Consider the following 12,046-nt stretch of genomic DNA (forward strand, 5'->3'; position numbering starts at 1 on the left):
TATTTATGATACAAATTTTGGAATAGTTCCCATGGTAAGTAAAGTAAGTAAGTAAGTAAGTAAGTTATTCATTTATTAACAGTTAAATACAATAGTTTGTTACAAAATTTGAATCTTAAAGCTATGGCTTAGCCGTCAGCCTGATTGGCAAATTTATATTTTAAATTTAATTAATGACTATAAATAAAATAAATTTTCAATAAATTCAAAATGGCAGGTATTTAAATGTATTCAGATATTAACAATTTTCTGTATTTGTAAACTGTTTTCAAGAAATTGCTAAGAGTTTTCCATTCACATTCGTTTAAAAGTTGTACAGATTCTTGTAATGTTAAAGTGGGTTTACCAAAATGCATAATTCTTTGTGGTCTGAATATAGGGCATATACTAATAATATGAAAGCAGTCTTCTTTTGCTTTAAGGTTGCACAGCGAACAGAATTGGTTAAAGCTTCCATTATAGGGGTTCCCATTGAGGTGAAGGACCTCGCACCTTGCTTTGAAGATTATAGATATCTCATCATACCTTAACGAATCATGGAAGTAGTTCCTTTGTTTTAGATTGTAATCTAATTGGCTGTATAAGACTCTGTTATCAGACTCTCGCGCCTTAAGGATGAACATATCACGAGATGCGTCTTCATTCTTCTGAATAATGTTGTAGAGATTTTCTTTCAAATTGCTTAAGTTGTTAGTGTCAATTATTAAGTTTTCACCACAAGCGTTACCAATAGTCTGCCATTTTTTATACCACCAGTCTTTGTTCCTTAACTCATACAAAAACAGTTTCTTCGAAAGTCGATATTCTTCATAATGACTACATAGCTTAATTATGAAGTCAGCTTGAGATTTCAGAGTGTTGGTTAGGAGTTTTGGAAGGCCAGTTTCCAAGTAAATACAATAATTTGGTGTATTTTGTGGCAGGTTAAATAGTTTCTTCAGAAAATTTCTTTGGAATAATTCTATTTCCTCGTACTCATCTGCACCCCAGACTTGAGAAGTGTAGCAAAGGGTTGATTTGACAACTGAATTAAATATCTTATGTTTTGAGGATAAAGTGATTCTTTTGTTTGAAAAAACATTTTTCCAGGTTAGGTTGATTAAGCTTTGTGAGCTATTGCTTTTCTCGGCTAGGTGGTTCTTGAAACTAAAAGTTGAACTAAGTCTCACACCTAGGTATTTAATTTCTCTCACGGTTTCTACAGCTTGTCCATCGTAATACCACTGTCTGTCATTATGATTTCTTGAATGTCGCTCGAAGACCATCATTTTCGATTTTTCTGTATTTATAGATAGATCCCATCTCTTGCAGTAGTTTGACAAGCGATTTATCATCAATTGCATCTGCTCAGGTGATTCAGCTAGTATGACAAGGTCGTCTGCGTAGAGTAACACATTGACTAAAGTACCAGCAATTCTGACTCCACCAGGTAGATCATCTACTACGTCGTTTAAAAAGAGTGAGAACAATAATGCACTGAGGAGACAGCCTTGTTTCACACCAGAATTAGTTCCGAACCACTCCGAGTACGTTGTACCATCCCAAACTGCTGCATTAGTATCCGTGTACATTTCTCTAATCACTTAAATGAATTTTGACGATATACCAAGTTGCGACATTTTGTAAAAAAGAGCGTCCCTGTTAATAAGATCAAAGGCAGCTTTGAAATCAACAAAGAAAGAGTATACTTTTTTGTTCCTGGCTTGGAACGCTTTAACAATAGACGTAAGAACATATATTTGGTCAATAGTGGAGTAATTCTTTCTAAATCCCGCTTGTAGTTCAGACAGAATGTTTTTCCTTTCAACCCATCTCTCTAATCTTTCAACTAAGACACCACAGAAAATTTTTGACATAACATTCATGAAAGAGATTCCTCTATAATTTTCTACAACGTCTAAAGGTCCTTTTTTGTGGATCGGGAAGATCACAGATTTCCTGAACGAAGAGGGGATGCTTGCCGTTGATAAAATTTTGTTGAACAGGGTCCTTAAGTTGTCATAATATTGAGGTGTTGCATTTTTAAAAAACTCATAAGGAATACCATCCTCACCTGGCGCCTTTCCATTTTTCGCTTTCATCAACACAGATTGTATTTCTTCAATAGAGATGTCGGAGTCTAGTGATTCGTCAATGCATAAAGGTTCTGCGTATGAGATTGTCAGATTAGAATTATTTGAGAGGAGAAGTTTAAAGTGGTTTGCGAGTAATTCAGCCGATACACCTGTACCGATTTTATAATTCATTCCGTTGATTTCCCTCGCAATCTTCCAGAATTCCTTGGCGTTTCGAGTTTGTCCTAAAAGAAGAGCTTGTTGGTTTTCAAAGTCAGTTTTCTTTTGACGACATAAGTTTTTGTAATTTGTGTTGGCTTTGATATACCAAGTCCTAAGGTGTTGGTTGTTTGATGAACGGATTGTGCGTAAAATGGAGAACGACTTTATTCTAGCTTTCCAGCACTCTTTGTCAAACCATTCCTGTTTAAATGATAACTTCGGGTTTATAGTTTTGCTTGGATAAGAATTTCGAATACATTCAGTAAGTTGATTTGAAAGATCTTCCGTGGATTCCGTTCGCAAGGCATTAGTTAGTAAAAAATTTTCTAAATTTCGCTGAAACGAAGTTTTCTGTTCATATTTCCAACAAAGACGAGGAAGAAGTTTAAGATTTGTTTCAGTAGAAGGTGCTTGGTTTAAAAATTCCACAACTATGGGCATGTGGTCTGAGAAGGTCTTACACTCAACTTCAAATCTGTTGACACGATCAATCCATTTATCATTTACAGCGCAAAGGTCAATCACAGATTTACCCTGTGCGCCGATGAAGGTGAGGTGGCCATCTTTATCTCCTATTGTACATCCATTTAGAATTGTTAAACCATGAATTTGGAGCAACTGGAGCAATTCCACTCCGTTTTTATTGCATACACTGTCAGCTGAATTTCTTTCGTTGGTAGATATCGAAGGATTTGATATATTTTTTGCTATTTTTATTTGATTTTTTCCAGTTCTTGCATTACAGTCTCCAATGAGGAGTATACTCATACTGCTGCTATCTAGACTTTGGATTGTATTGTAAAGTTTTTCGAAATCATTTTTCCAGTGATTGCAATTTATGTAACATGGTACGATACACATATTCTTCTCCTTCACACATTTTACAATTGTTGTTCCTTCACATTCGTCAAAAATGAATGTATTTAGTAACGAAGATCGTATCCCATATAGAGTGCCTCCACTTGCTCGCCCTTTATCTGACGATTTAGTTGCTTCTAACCACATAAGCTTATAACCACTAAAATATTTTTCAAATTTAATAAAGTTCTCTTTTGTTACATGTGTTTCAAATAATAAAAATATTTCAAAATTTTTAATGTAATTAAAGAAGTTTACAAATAAAAGTTTATTATTTAACCCTGATATATTGTATGAAATTATTTTAAGACAAATTTTAACATTATTTTGACTGACGGCTTCTAAATTTCAGTTTCTATCAAATCTATTACAATTTTGATGTTGATGTTCATGTACCATCCCTGTTGATATTTGCTGTTCTATTACATTTATTTCTTGATGATTGTTGTTTGACAGCATATTTTCTCTGACAGATGTGACAGCTGTTAAGTTTATAGAGTTGAACATATTTTGTAGTTCTGCTTCTCCGTTTTTGTTTAGATATTTTAAGATATTGTTTTTGTTTAAATAAAATTTTGTATCATTAATTATAAGAGAATTGTTTTTAATTAATATTTTTTCTGCTGGGTTACATTTTTTGATTGCTTTTCTATAGCCAAGTAAAATGCGATTTTTAAGTTGTGATTGCTTACTCCGATCATGTTGTATATAGACACCCGTGCCTTTCAGTTTTTGTGTATTTTTTAACATTTTCATTGCAATTTCATTCGAACCGGTGTTAAGTTTAAGTTTGATTGTGTTATTGTTTTCACTGAGTTTAACAGCTCTTGGCATTCGGGGTGCTTCGTTATCCAGCAAAAGTTGGGTTATGTCATCAATTTTTTCTTGTGGATTATTGGTGCTAATGGGCATCGAAAATATTAAATTTTTTCCACGAATTTCACGACTTTGTAATTCGAGCTCTTCTTCTAAAGCACAGCAGCGTTTTTCAAACATTTGTATTTGATTGGATAACTCTCGGTTTTCTTGTCGTAGATGATCGATTTCTAAGTTTAACTTACCTATGTCATCTTTCGTTGCCAGATTGGCTATGGCCGTTTGTAGAGAACTATCAATGATACACCTGATTTGATTAAAATCTGATTGAGTCATAGCCATTTTTCGGTTATATTTGAATACTTTGTTTAATCTGTTGATATTTGATTCAGGAATTCGTAATTCTTCTGGTGAAGTTTCGTGAATTTTTCTTTTATTGTCAGTCATGTGACACTTGTTTCAGATTAACAACCTATTTTTCAGCTTAATCACTATTGTTACCTTGAAATTTTAATTTGTATCCGTGTAATTGAAAGTGATCTTAAAGATAGTATACTTTTAGTATTTATTTAAATGTAAAAAATATTAAATATTGAAAATTGTAACGAGCGATGATAAACTTGAACTTTTCACTTTAACAGCAGTGTTGCCAATCATGGTCCCATGGTTTTTTTTTTGTCCATTAAAAAATAATTTTCATGCGGAATACAAAAACAAAATAACAAAAACTCTTCTATTTTCAATTAAACACTTTTCCGGTATAGTAAATCTTACTAAACATAAATTTCCCTAGGACAAAAATTCAATTCAATTTAATTTCCTTGAACATTCCCAATACTAAAAAAAAGGAAATAATCTATTCCATTTTGTTTTTCGATAATGGGTCTGTTTAATGATGTTCTGTATGAATTAGAAGATGTTCCTGTCTCTTAGCAGAATTGTTTCGAAATGAATCCATCAAATAATGACAATTCTTCACATCGTTGGAAAATAAAGTGACGACATTTAAAGCAAAATTGCAACTTCTTTAATTTCATGCTTATTTGTATTTTGACGTCCGGAAGGAATTTGATTGTCGTGTTGTTGTCATTTACTTAATAAAACAAATTTTTGCGATAATTCTATCAAAATAAAATGGAAATATCTTCCGACAATAAATAGTACAGTAATTTTAGAAACGGAAGTTGTAACCTTCTAAATTTTGTAAGTTTTGCAAATTACAAAAATCAACCTATCTTAAATGTCAGATGGCAATATTGACTACGACTGCACCAAATGCATCATTACTAACTTAGGAAACTAAAAAAAAGTGCGTATACGCCCGGTGTATTTTTTAAATATTAGTTTTGTTTTTTCAAATTGTTAATGGTATACTTATAACAAAAAAAAACTTATTTGACATAGGTGCAATAAATTAAATAAAAAAAATGAGATGTCTTCGATTTTTAATACAATTAACTGTTTAAGTAAAGCTTGTTGAAATAAAACCCCTGTTCAAAAATCACCTTCGAAGATTTATACTTTGAGTTCGCTCGTTGCCTTTTTTAATTTGACATACAAAATGTATAGGAGTTTTAGACAATTTTGTTTCACTAATGTGAATTTTTTTGAAAAGAAATTGACTAGCTTCTAAAAAAAATCAACATTTTTTCCTGAGCAAATCACACTTTTCAATGTTGTACAATGCCTGTTTCTTAAATCACATGTTGAAATAAGGAAAACAAAACATTTAAAAAAATAACACTTGCTTATTAATTCGAAACGGTTTTAAATATAGCATATTTAGAAAATTGTTGGAATCTTGGAATGCTTTCATATGTAGGGAGTCATCCAAATTAAATAGTTAGACAATACCTTTGCTGGAAAAAAGTCTTCTAAAATGATTTGATTGCTTAAGTTATCACTTTAGCAATTGAAATGTATAAATATAAGGTTAATATACGCATAATGTTATTTAAATTTTGTTAGCCCCAAAAAGTAAAAAAAAAAAAGTTAGTAAAAACTCATCTAAAGTGCTTTAAACATGAGAGCAAACAACAAATGGACGAACAAACGTAATTTTACACATTTCAAAAAGTCAATTTCATCCAAAAACACATTTAAATTATAAGAAATCAATTGTCACTAATGTTGGGATAATAAAATTTGCATTTCGTTCTCTAAAACAGGAGCATTTTGTAAAAACAGTTTGGTAGTAACGAATTGCAGTGTGGTTACTACGAACTGTCAAACTCTATTCGCGTTCCACATACCATCCACACTACAACGAATAAATTGTTCGCGTTCAATTTAACCTCAAAATTACACTAGTCTTGTTTTGTCCGTTGAAAAGGGTGATTATAACTTGAGAATTCGTCGCTGTCTGCGAATAGAAATAGAACATACACAGTTCGCAGTTCGGAGCTCATGTACAAAAGGCTTAAGTGTGAAAGTCTGGATCCGCCCTTGTCTGGTGTAAATGTGGCCTTAGCCCTGCTAAGGACTTGACAAAAGATTTATTACAGAGAAGGCAAATAATAAGAACAAACTTAAACAGATTCCCAACAAAATGGACTTATTTATTTTTTAAATAATTACACACTAATGTCAATGTAAACAATTTAGGAAATAGTTCTGCGCACCATTTTTCTCTGTCTAAATTAAAGTTTAACTTTTTGTATTTTTTGAATAACTTTAAAACATTTCTTATAAAACAAACTCATTTGTAAAAGTGCGTTAAATAAGTCTGCAACTAAAGGTGAACCAAATATCTTTTTGAACAAAACACAAAACCAAATTCTTTAAGTTTACCAAATCCAAATCAAACTCAATATACTCGTAGGTAGCTAAGAATATATACCCGTACATACATTATAAGTTTGAAATTTTCTTTGAGTCGGTTTCTTTTTAAAGAAACTAAACATACATAAATATAAACATACTACTTATATACATACCTACGAGTACATACTACGTTCATAGTACATACCTAGGTTATGCAAAGTAATTTTGCTTTTTCTGTGTATAAGGTATAAAGTTTACGATCTATAATCTTTAATTTTCTAACGCAAATCTCTTTGAATCTTTTACCTTTCTACAAAGTTATTTTTTTTTGTAGAAATAAAAATAAAAGCAACACGACATCAAAAAGTAAAGAAAATAAATCAATTTCACCTGAAATATCCTTCTTACTTTATATACATTTTTAAACTAGCTTAATCTTGGATGATGTTTGAGGAGAGGGGGGGAGGTAGTAGCTAAAAAAAACACAAACCTACCTACCAAAGAAATACATATGTTTGTTGTAGGTACATCAAAGCTTCGTTTGACTACTTAATCTTCATTTATTGACAAACTATTTCAATTCATCAAAAATTCACAAACATATCAGAATAAAGGTAATTCCTTTGGGTATTATTCGTCGAGGTCAAAAAAAGAAACAAAACAAAAGGAAATCAAAACCATCAAAAAAGGTAAAGCAAACATTTCAAATCATACAAATCCACCCGCCCAAAAAAAAAGAAACCTAAAGCAATATTGTCCTCGTTAAGGAAGTAAACAATTGAACACACAAAACTATAATCTCTCTCAATCGGTATAAAGTGATATAATATGTATCTTCTATAGAAAGGAGACACAAAATTCAAATCTAATTGTTCCTATATTGTTTCAACTAAGGTTTTCGAATCGATTTTCTGTCCAAAATAAGCTTTTCTAATGCAACAGTCGAGTTGTCCTCATCAAGCCGTCACGCTACAAATTAAACCTATATATCGAGGTTTGCCGTCAAAGAACCACAACAATCATCTCAAACACACATGCATCCTTCCTAAAGCATCTTGACCATCATCATCATCGTCATCATCACCAGCATCACCATCACTAGCATCAGCATCACTTTGAAAGATGCTTCTATTTGCAACCATCACCCAACCCGCACACAGCATCCAATCCCCATAGCTATATGTATCTACTCTCTAATCCAAGTGCTAATTGCTTGTTGAGAAATAATCAATGGCACAACACACAGTTAAGTGGCATAGAAAATAGACAATAACGCGCCACCACATAAGATCAAGTTCAAAATACCGCATTTACGGAATAATATGTCCAGATTTCCATAGCTATGCAAAAAGATACAATAAGAATCTATATATCTCTGGCTGTCTCTCTCTTTCTTCAATTGATTGTGATTGACTGGGGATTTGCTGGCGGGAGGTAAAGGCTGAAAGCCTGAAGTTGAAGCTTAAGCTTATAAAAGAAGATGACACGACTCGAAGACCATCAAGACAACCAAGATGACCAACAAAACGAGTCAGCTGATATGTTCTCGTTGGATTAATTGAACAACAATTGCTAATTCTCTAGAAGCATTCTGATGCTTCATCTTCTTCTTTATAAACTTGTACATATCTGTATATCTCTCTAAACGCACATCTCTGGTTTATTGTCCCACAATAATTGCAGATTGTTCAATTGTGGTCTTCAGATTCTCGCACAAACATCACATCCACAATCCACATCCTATCCAGATAATTTGCCCCGGAGAAAATATACAAATTTATCTTTTACTCGGTCTTGGTCCAGTCTCCTTCCTTCTCCAATCCCGTCTCCAATGCACAGTTCGGACCGTGTCCAGTCCAGTTTATATACCATGTACCTTGTACTTCATCTACTTCTTTTCTTTCAAATCCATCAGCTTCAGAACACAGCAAATGGAGAAGGAGAAGCTCAAGGCAGAAGGTAGAAGCAGACAAAGTCAGAGTATAAAATTATTATGGGGTGAAACGTGTTTACATTGGCCATTTACGGTCAAAGCATTTTTCCATCATCATCTTTCTTCCTATACATTGCCCGCAATATCTGCAATTGATGGGGTTAAAATAACAACAACAAAAGAAAATGATAAAAAGAAAATCGAAAAAGAAAACAAAAAAACAGTATTTCAAAGATTGGAAAAGCATGAATAGTGTGTGTTGTGTTCAATAAACGAGTTTGTACCAAAGCAAAGTGTACACGAGTAATAGCTTTTATAGCTTAGCTATAGCCGGCATTTTGCTGCTTTTATGGGTCTTTTCAAAAATCAACAACTACAACAACAACAAAATATAAAAAAAGAAGAAAAATATACTGCTTTAGAGGTCAGTGTCGTTCAAACATAAAATATACAATATATTTACAACATTCCTGTCAAGCTCTGGTCCGGCTCCGAAACTGGGAGCAAGCTCTGATGTGTTGTTGTTGAAAATTGTGTGATTTGTTCGTTGCGTACAATATTATTGTCAGGATTGCCAGATTGGGCTACTATTTTTTTCAAAATGGCCATCAAAACATTCAGTGTGACAGATTAATCATAATTGAGCTATAAGTAGCCCAAATCTATTTTCTGATTAGACGTTTTTGTTTTTTTTTTTAGATCAGAAAATAGCTTTGAACAGATTCCGAGCATACCGAACGTGTTCTGAACAAAGTGTGTTCCGAGCGCTCAGAATTATTTTTGAAACATAACTAAACATTTAGCTGACATTGTTTGACATTTGTCAATTTTCTTCTACAGAAACAAATTTCAAAACTTTAACTACAATAAGAACACTAATTAGGTCCGTTGGGTACCTTTATAAAACAATCAAGTTTTACAAAAAATTACGAAATTTAACTAAATCCTGTTCGCGTACTCAAAAGTTTCGTAGTTTTTCGTAAAAGAGAGAACGCTCACGAGAGAGTAAAATATTTCCCAAACTGCGAATTTTCGCGCAAGAAATTTCTTTGGACTGATTTGTGAAAAGTATCAAATTTAATAGAACTTCAAATAAATAAAAGAAATTGTTCGCTTTTGCTGTCGCTTATAAAAGTAAAAATTTTGTTCCCAAAGAACCGCAACAAGATTGCAATTTTCAAGTTTTAATTTAATTTTATTTGGGCTATTATTTGGGCTACTCTTGGAGCTCCTATTTTAGGCTACATTATATTTTAAAATTAAAATATCGAGCTAGATTAGGACGAACTGAAAGCAAGCTCTGATGTGTTAATGCTGAAATTTGTGTGACATGTTCGTTTCGTAGGCTTGTCAGATTGAGCTACTTTTCGGAAATTGGTCAATCTTTTTCTAAAATGCCTGACAAAAAATTAGTTTGACATCATTATATTTAGGCTAAAAGTAGCTCCAATCTATTTAGCACACAATTTACTTATGTGATTAGCGTAACGAACACAAGGATGCAAATTACTTTAATCTTGAGTCTAAGAATATCCCAACTTTATATTGTTTTTTTGACAGCTCAAAACGTTTTCTGCATTAATATTGATACCTCTTCTGTTTTTATAAAGAAAAACATTTTTTGTATAGAAATTAAGCTATTAGAAATGGCGATCTCAAGGCAACGTAGTCTGAGATCCAATTAGCGCTGTAGAGCGCTGTTTTGATAAATTTAGCTATTATTTGGGCTACTTTTTGAGCTTCGATTTTGAGCTACAATTACTTTATAAATCCCTCCAGAGTGAGCTAGTTCAGGACATGGCAACCCTGTGTATTGTGTGTGTGATGTGTGTCCTCGGAATGCATCATACCACCAGTACAGACGAGGGACGAGGCGCTCTCAATTTAATTTGTTGGACTTAGATTAGAGTGTTTCTGTTTATACTCGTCGTGTCGTACGTCGTTTGTCGTCGTTGTCGTACTTATATTATATTATATATGCCTTCAAGCCACAACACATTGTTGCATTTGTCACAAATTAAAGTGTGCGGTGTGTGTGGAATCTTGTTTTATTGAGTAAAAATAAATTGAATCAATTAAAATTGTGATACTTCACTTTTGGCGTTGATTAATGTTCATATTATGTATGTACATGTCCTACAATGTTGTCCATTTTAGAAAACAAACATTTTTGGTTTATTTTGTCTCGAGAGATTTAAGGAACTGATAAAGCATAGAAATGCTTTTATTTAATAAATCAATTAATCTATTATTTAGAAATGTAATTTTTGATTGAGTAAAGACTTTTCACATCAATTAGATAGTTTAAAGATTTTTAAAAACTATTTCCATACATTTAGATAAAACTTAATGTCCACTAATATAAATGTTTATTACATATTTTGTTTGAATGAAACAGAAGGTATTTTCATTTTAGGAAAACTAAACAAATGCAGATCCATAAACTTAAAAAAAAAACATCAGCTTCAAGATTAAGATCAATCATTTATCATAGAACATGTTTGATGCAGCATGCTTCAAATCAACATGCTTGATCTAACACTTTTGGATGCAAATTCTTCGATGCAACATTTTTGGTCCAACATTTTCGATACAACATGTTTGATAAAACATGCTCAATTCAACATGCTCGATACAACGTGTTTGATGTAACATGTTTGTTATAACTTATTTTATATATCACAAAATTTCTGTGGCCTCTTTGAGAAATAACACAGTCAGCAAACTTTTCTTGCACCGTGAATCGTTCCATATTTAATAATGGCAATAGCTATATGTTTTACCTGCCAAGTGTCAAAAGATGACATAGATGGAAGTGACAGCTGCCCAAAAAGCTGGTTTTTCACAAAAAAACTCTTAGGGCCCCCGCAGACTGCAGAATTTTTATCGGCCGATAGTTTGGTCGGCTTCTTAATCATTATAGAGAGGAATGCATATGCGCACACTACAGCGATTCATTATCGGCCGATAAAAAAGTTTGATGGGCATTATTACATTCAAACTAATCTGTCGACTGTTTTATTGGCGCATACACACCAACGCATACATGACGATTGTTTAGTCGGCCGATAGTTCAGTTCGCTCTGTGATTTGGTGTCATGTGCGTATATTTTGAATATGGCGTCGCCCAAATCACAATTGTTGATTGTAGAAGTTCCGTCGAAAAGTTGATTGAAGGAGTCGAGAAAAGACCTGCGCTTTATAAAAAAAAATTTTAAAAGAGTACTCTTACGCGAATGTTCGAGAATAGTCGGCCGGCTGTTAGATAGTCTACGCCCTGTTCACCAAATAAACTGTTTAGTTGGCTCGGTATGCGCACTTTCAGCCCAACCCGACTAAACTATCAGCGAATAAAAAGTCTGCAGTGCAGTCTGCGGGGGCCCTTATTGGGCAACCCTAC

General features: G+C 33.0%; 1 protein-coding gene across 2 annotated transcripts in view; it reads left to right on the top strand.

The window, feature by feature from the left end:
- Positions 1-12,046, top strand: part of LOC129952853 (polypeptide N-acetylgalactosaminyltransferase 5) — a 66,805-nt gene that overhangs the window by 38,369 nt on the left and 16,390 nt on the right. The gene's annotated exons all lie outside the window — the stretch shown is intronic.

Source organism: Eupeodes corollae, chromosome 3 (assembly GCF_945859685.1).
Source record: "Eupeodes corollae chromosome 3, idEupCoro1.1, whole genome shotgun sequence".
Classification (NCBI taxonomy): Eukaryota; Metazoa; Arthropoda; class Insecta; order Diptera; family Syrphidae; genus Eupeodes; species Eupeodes corollae.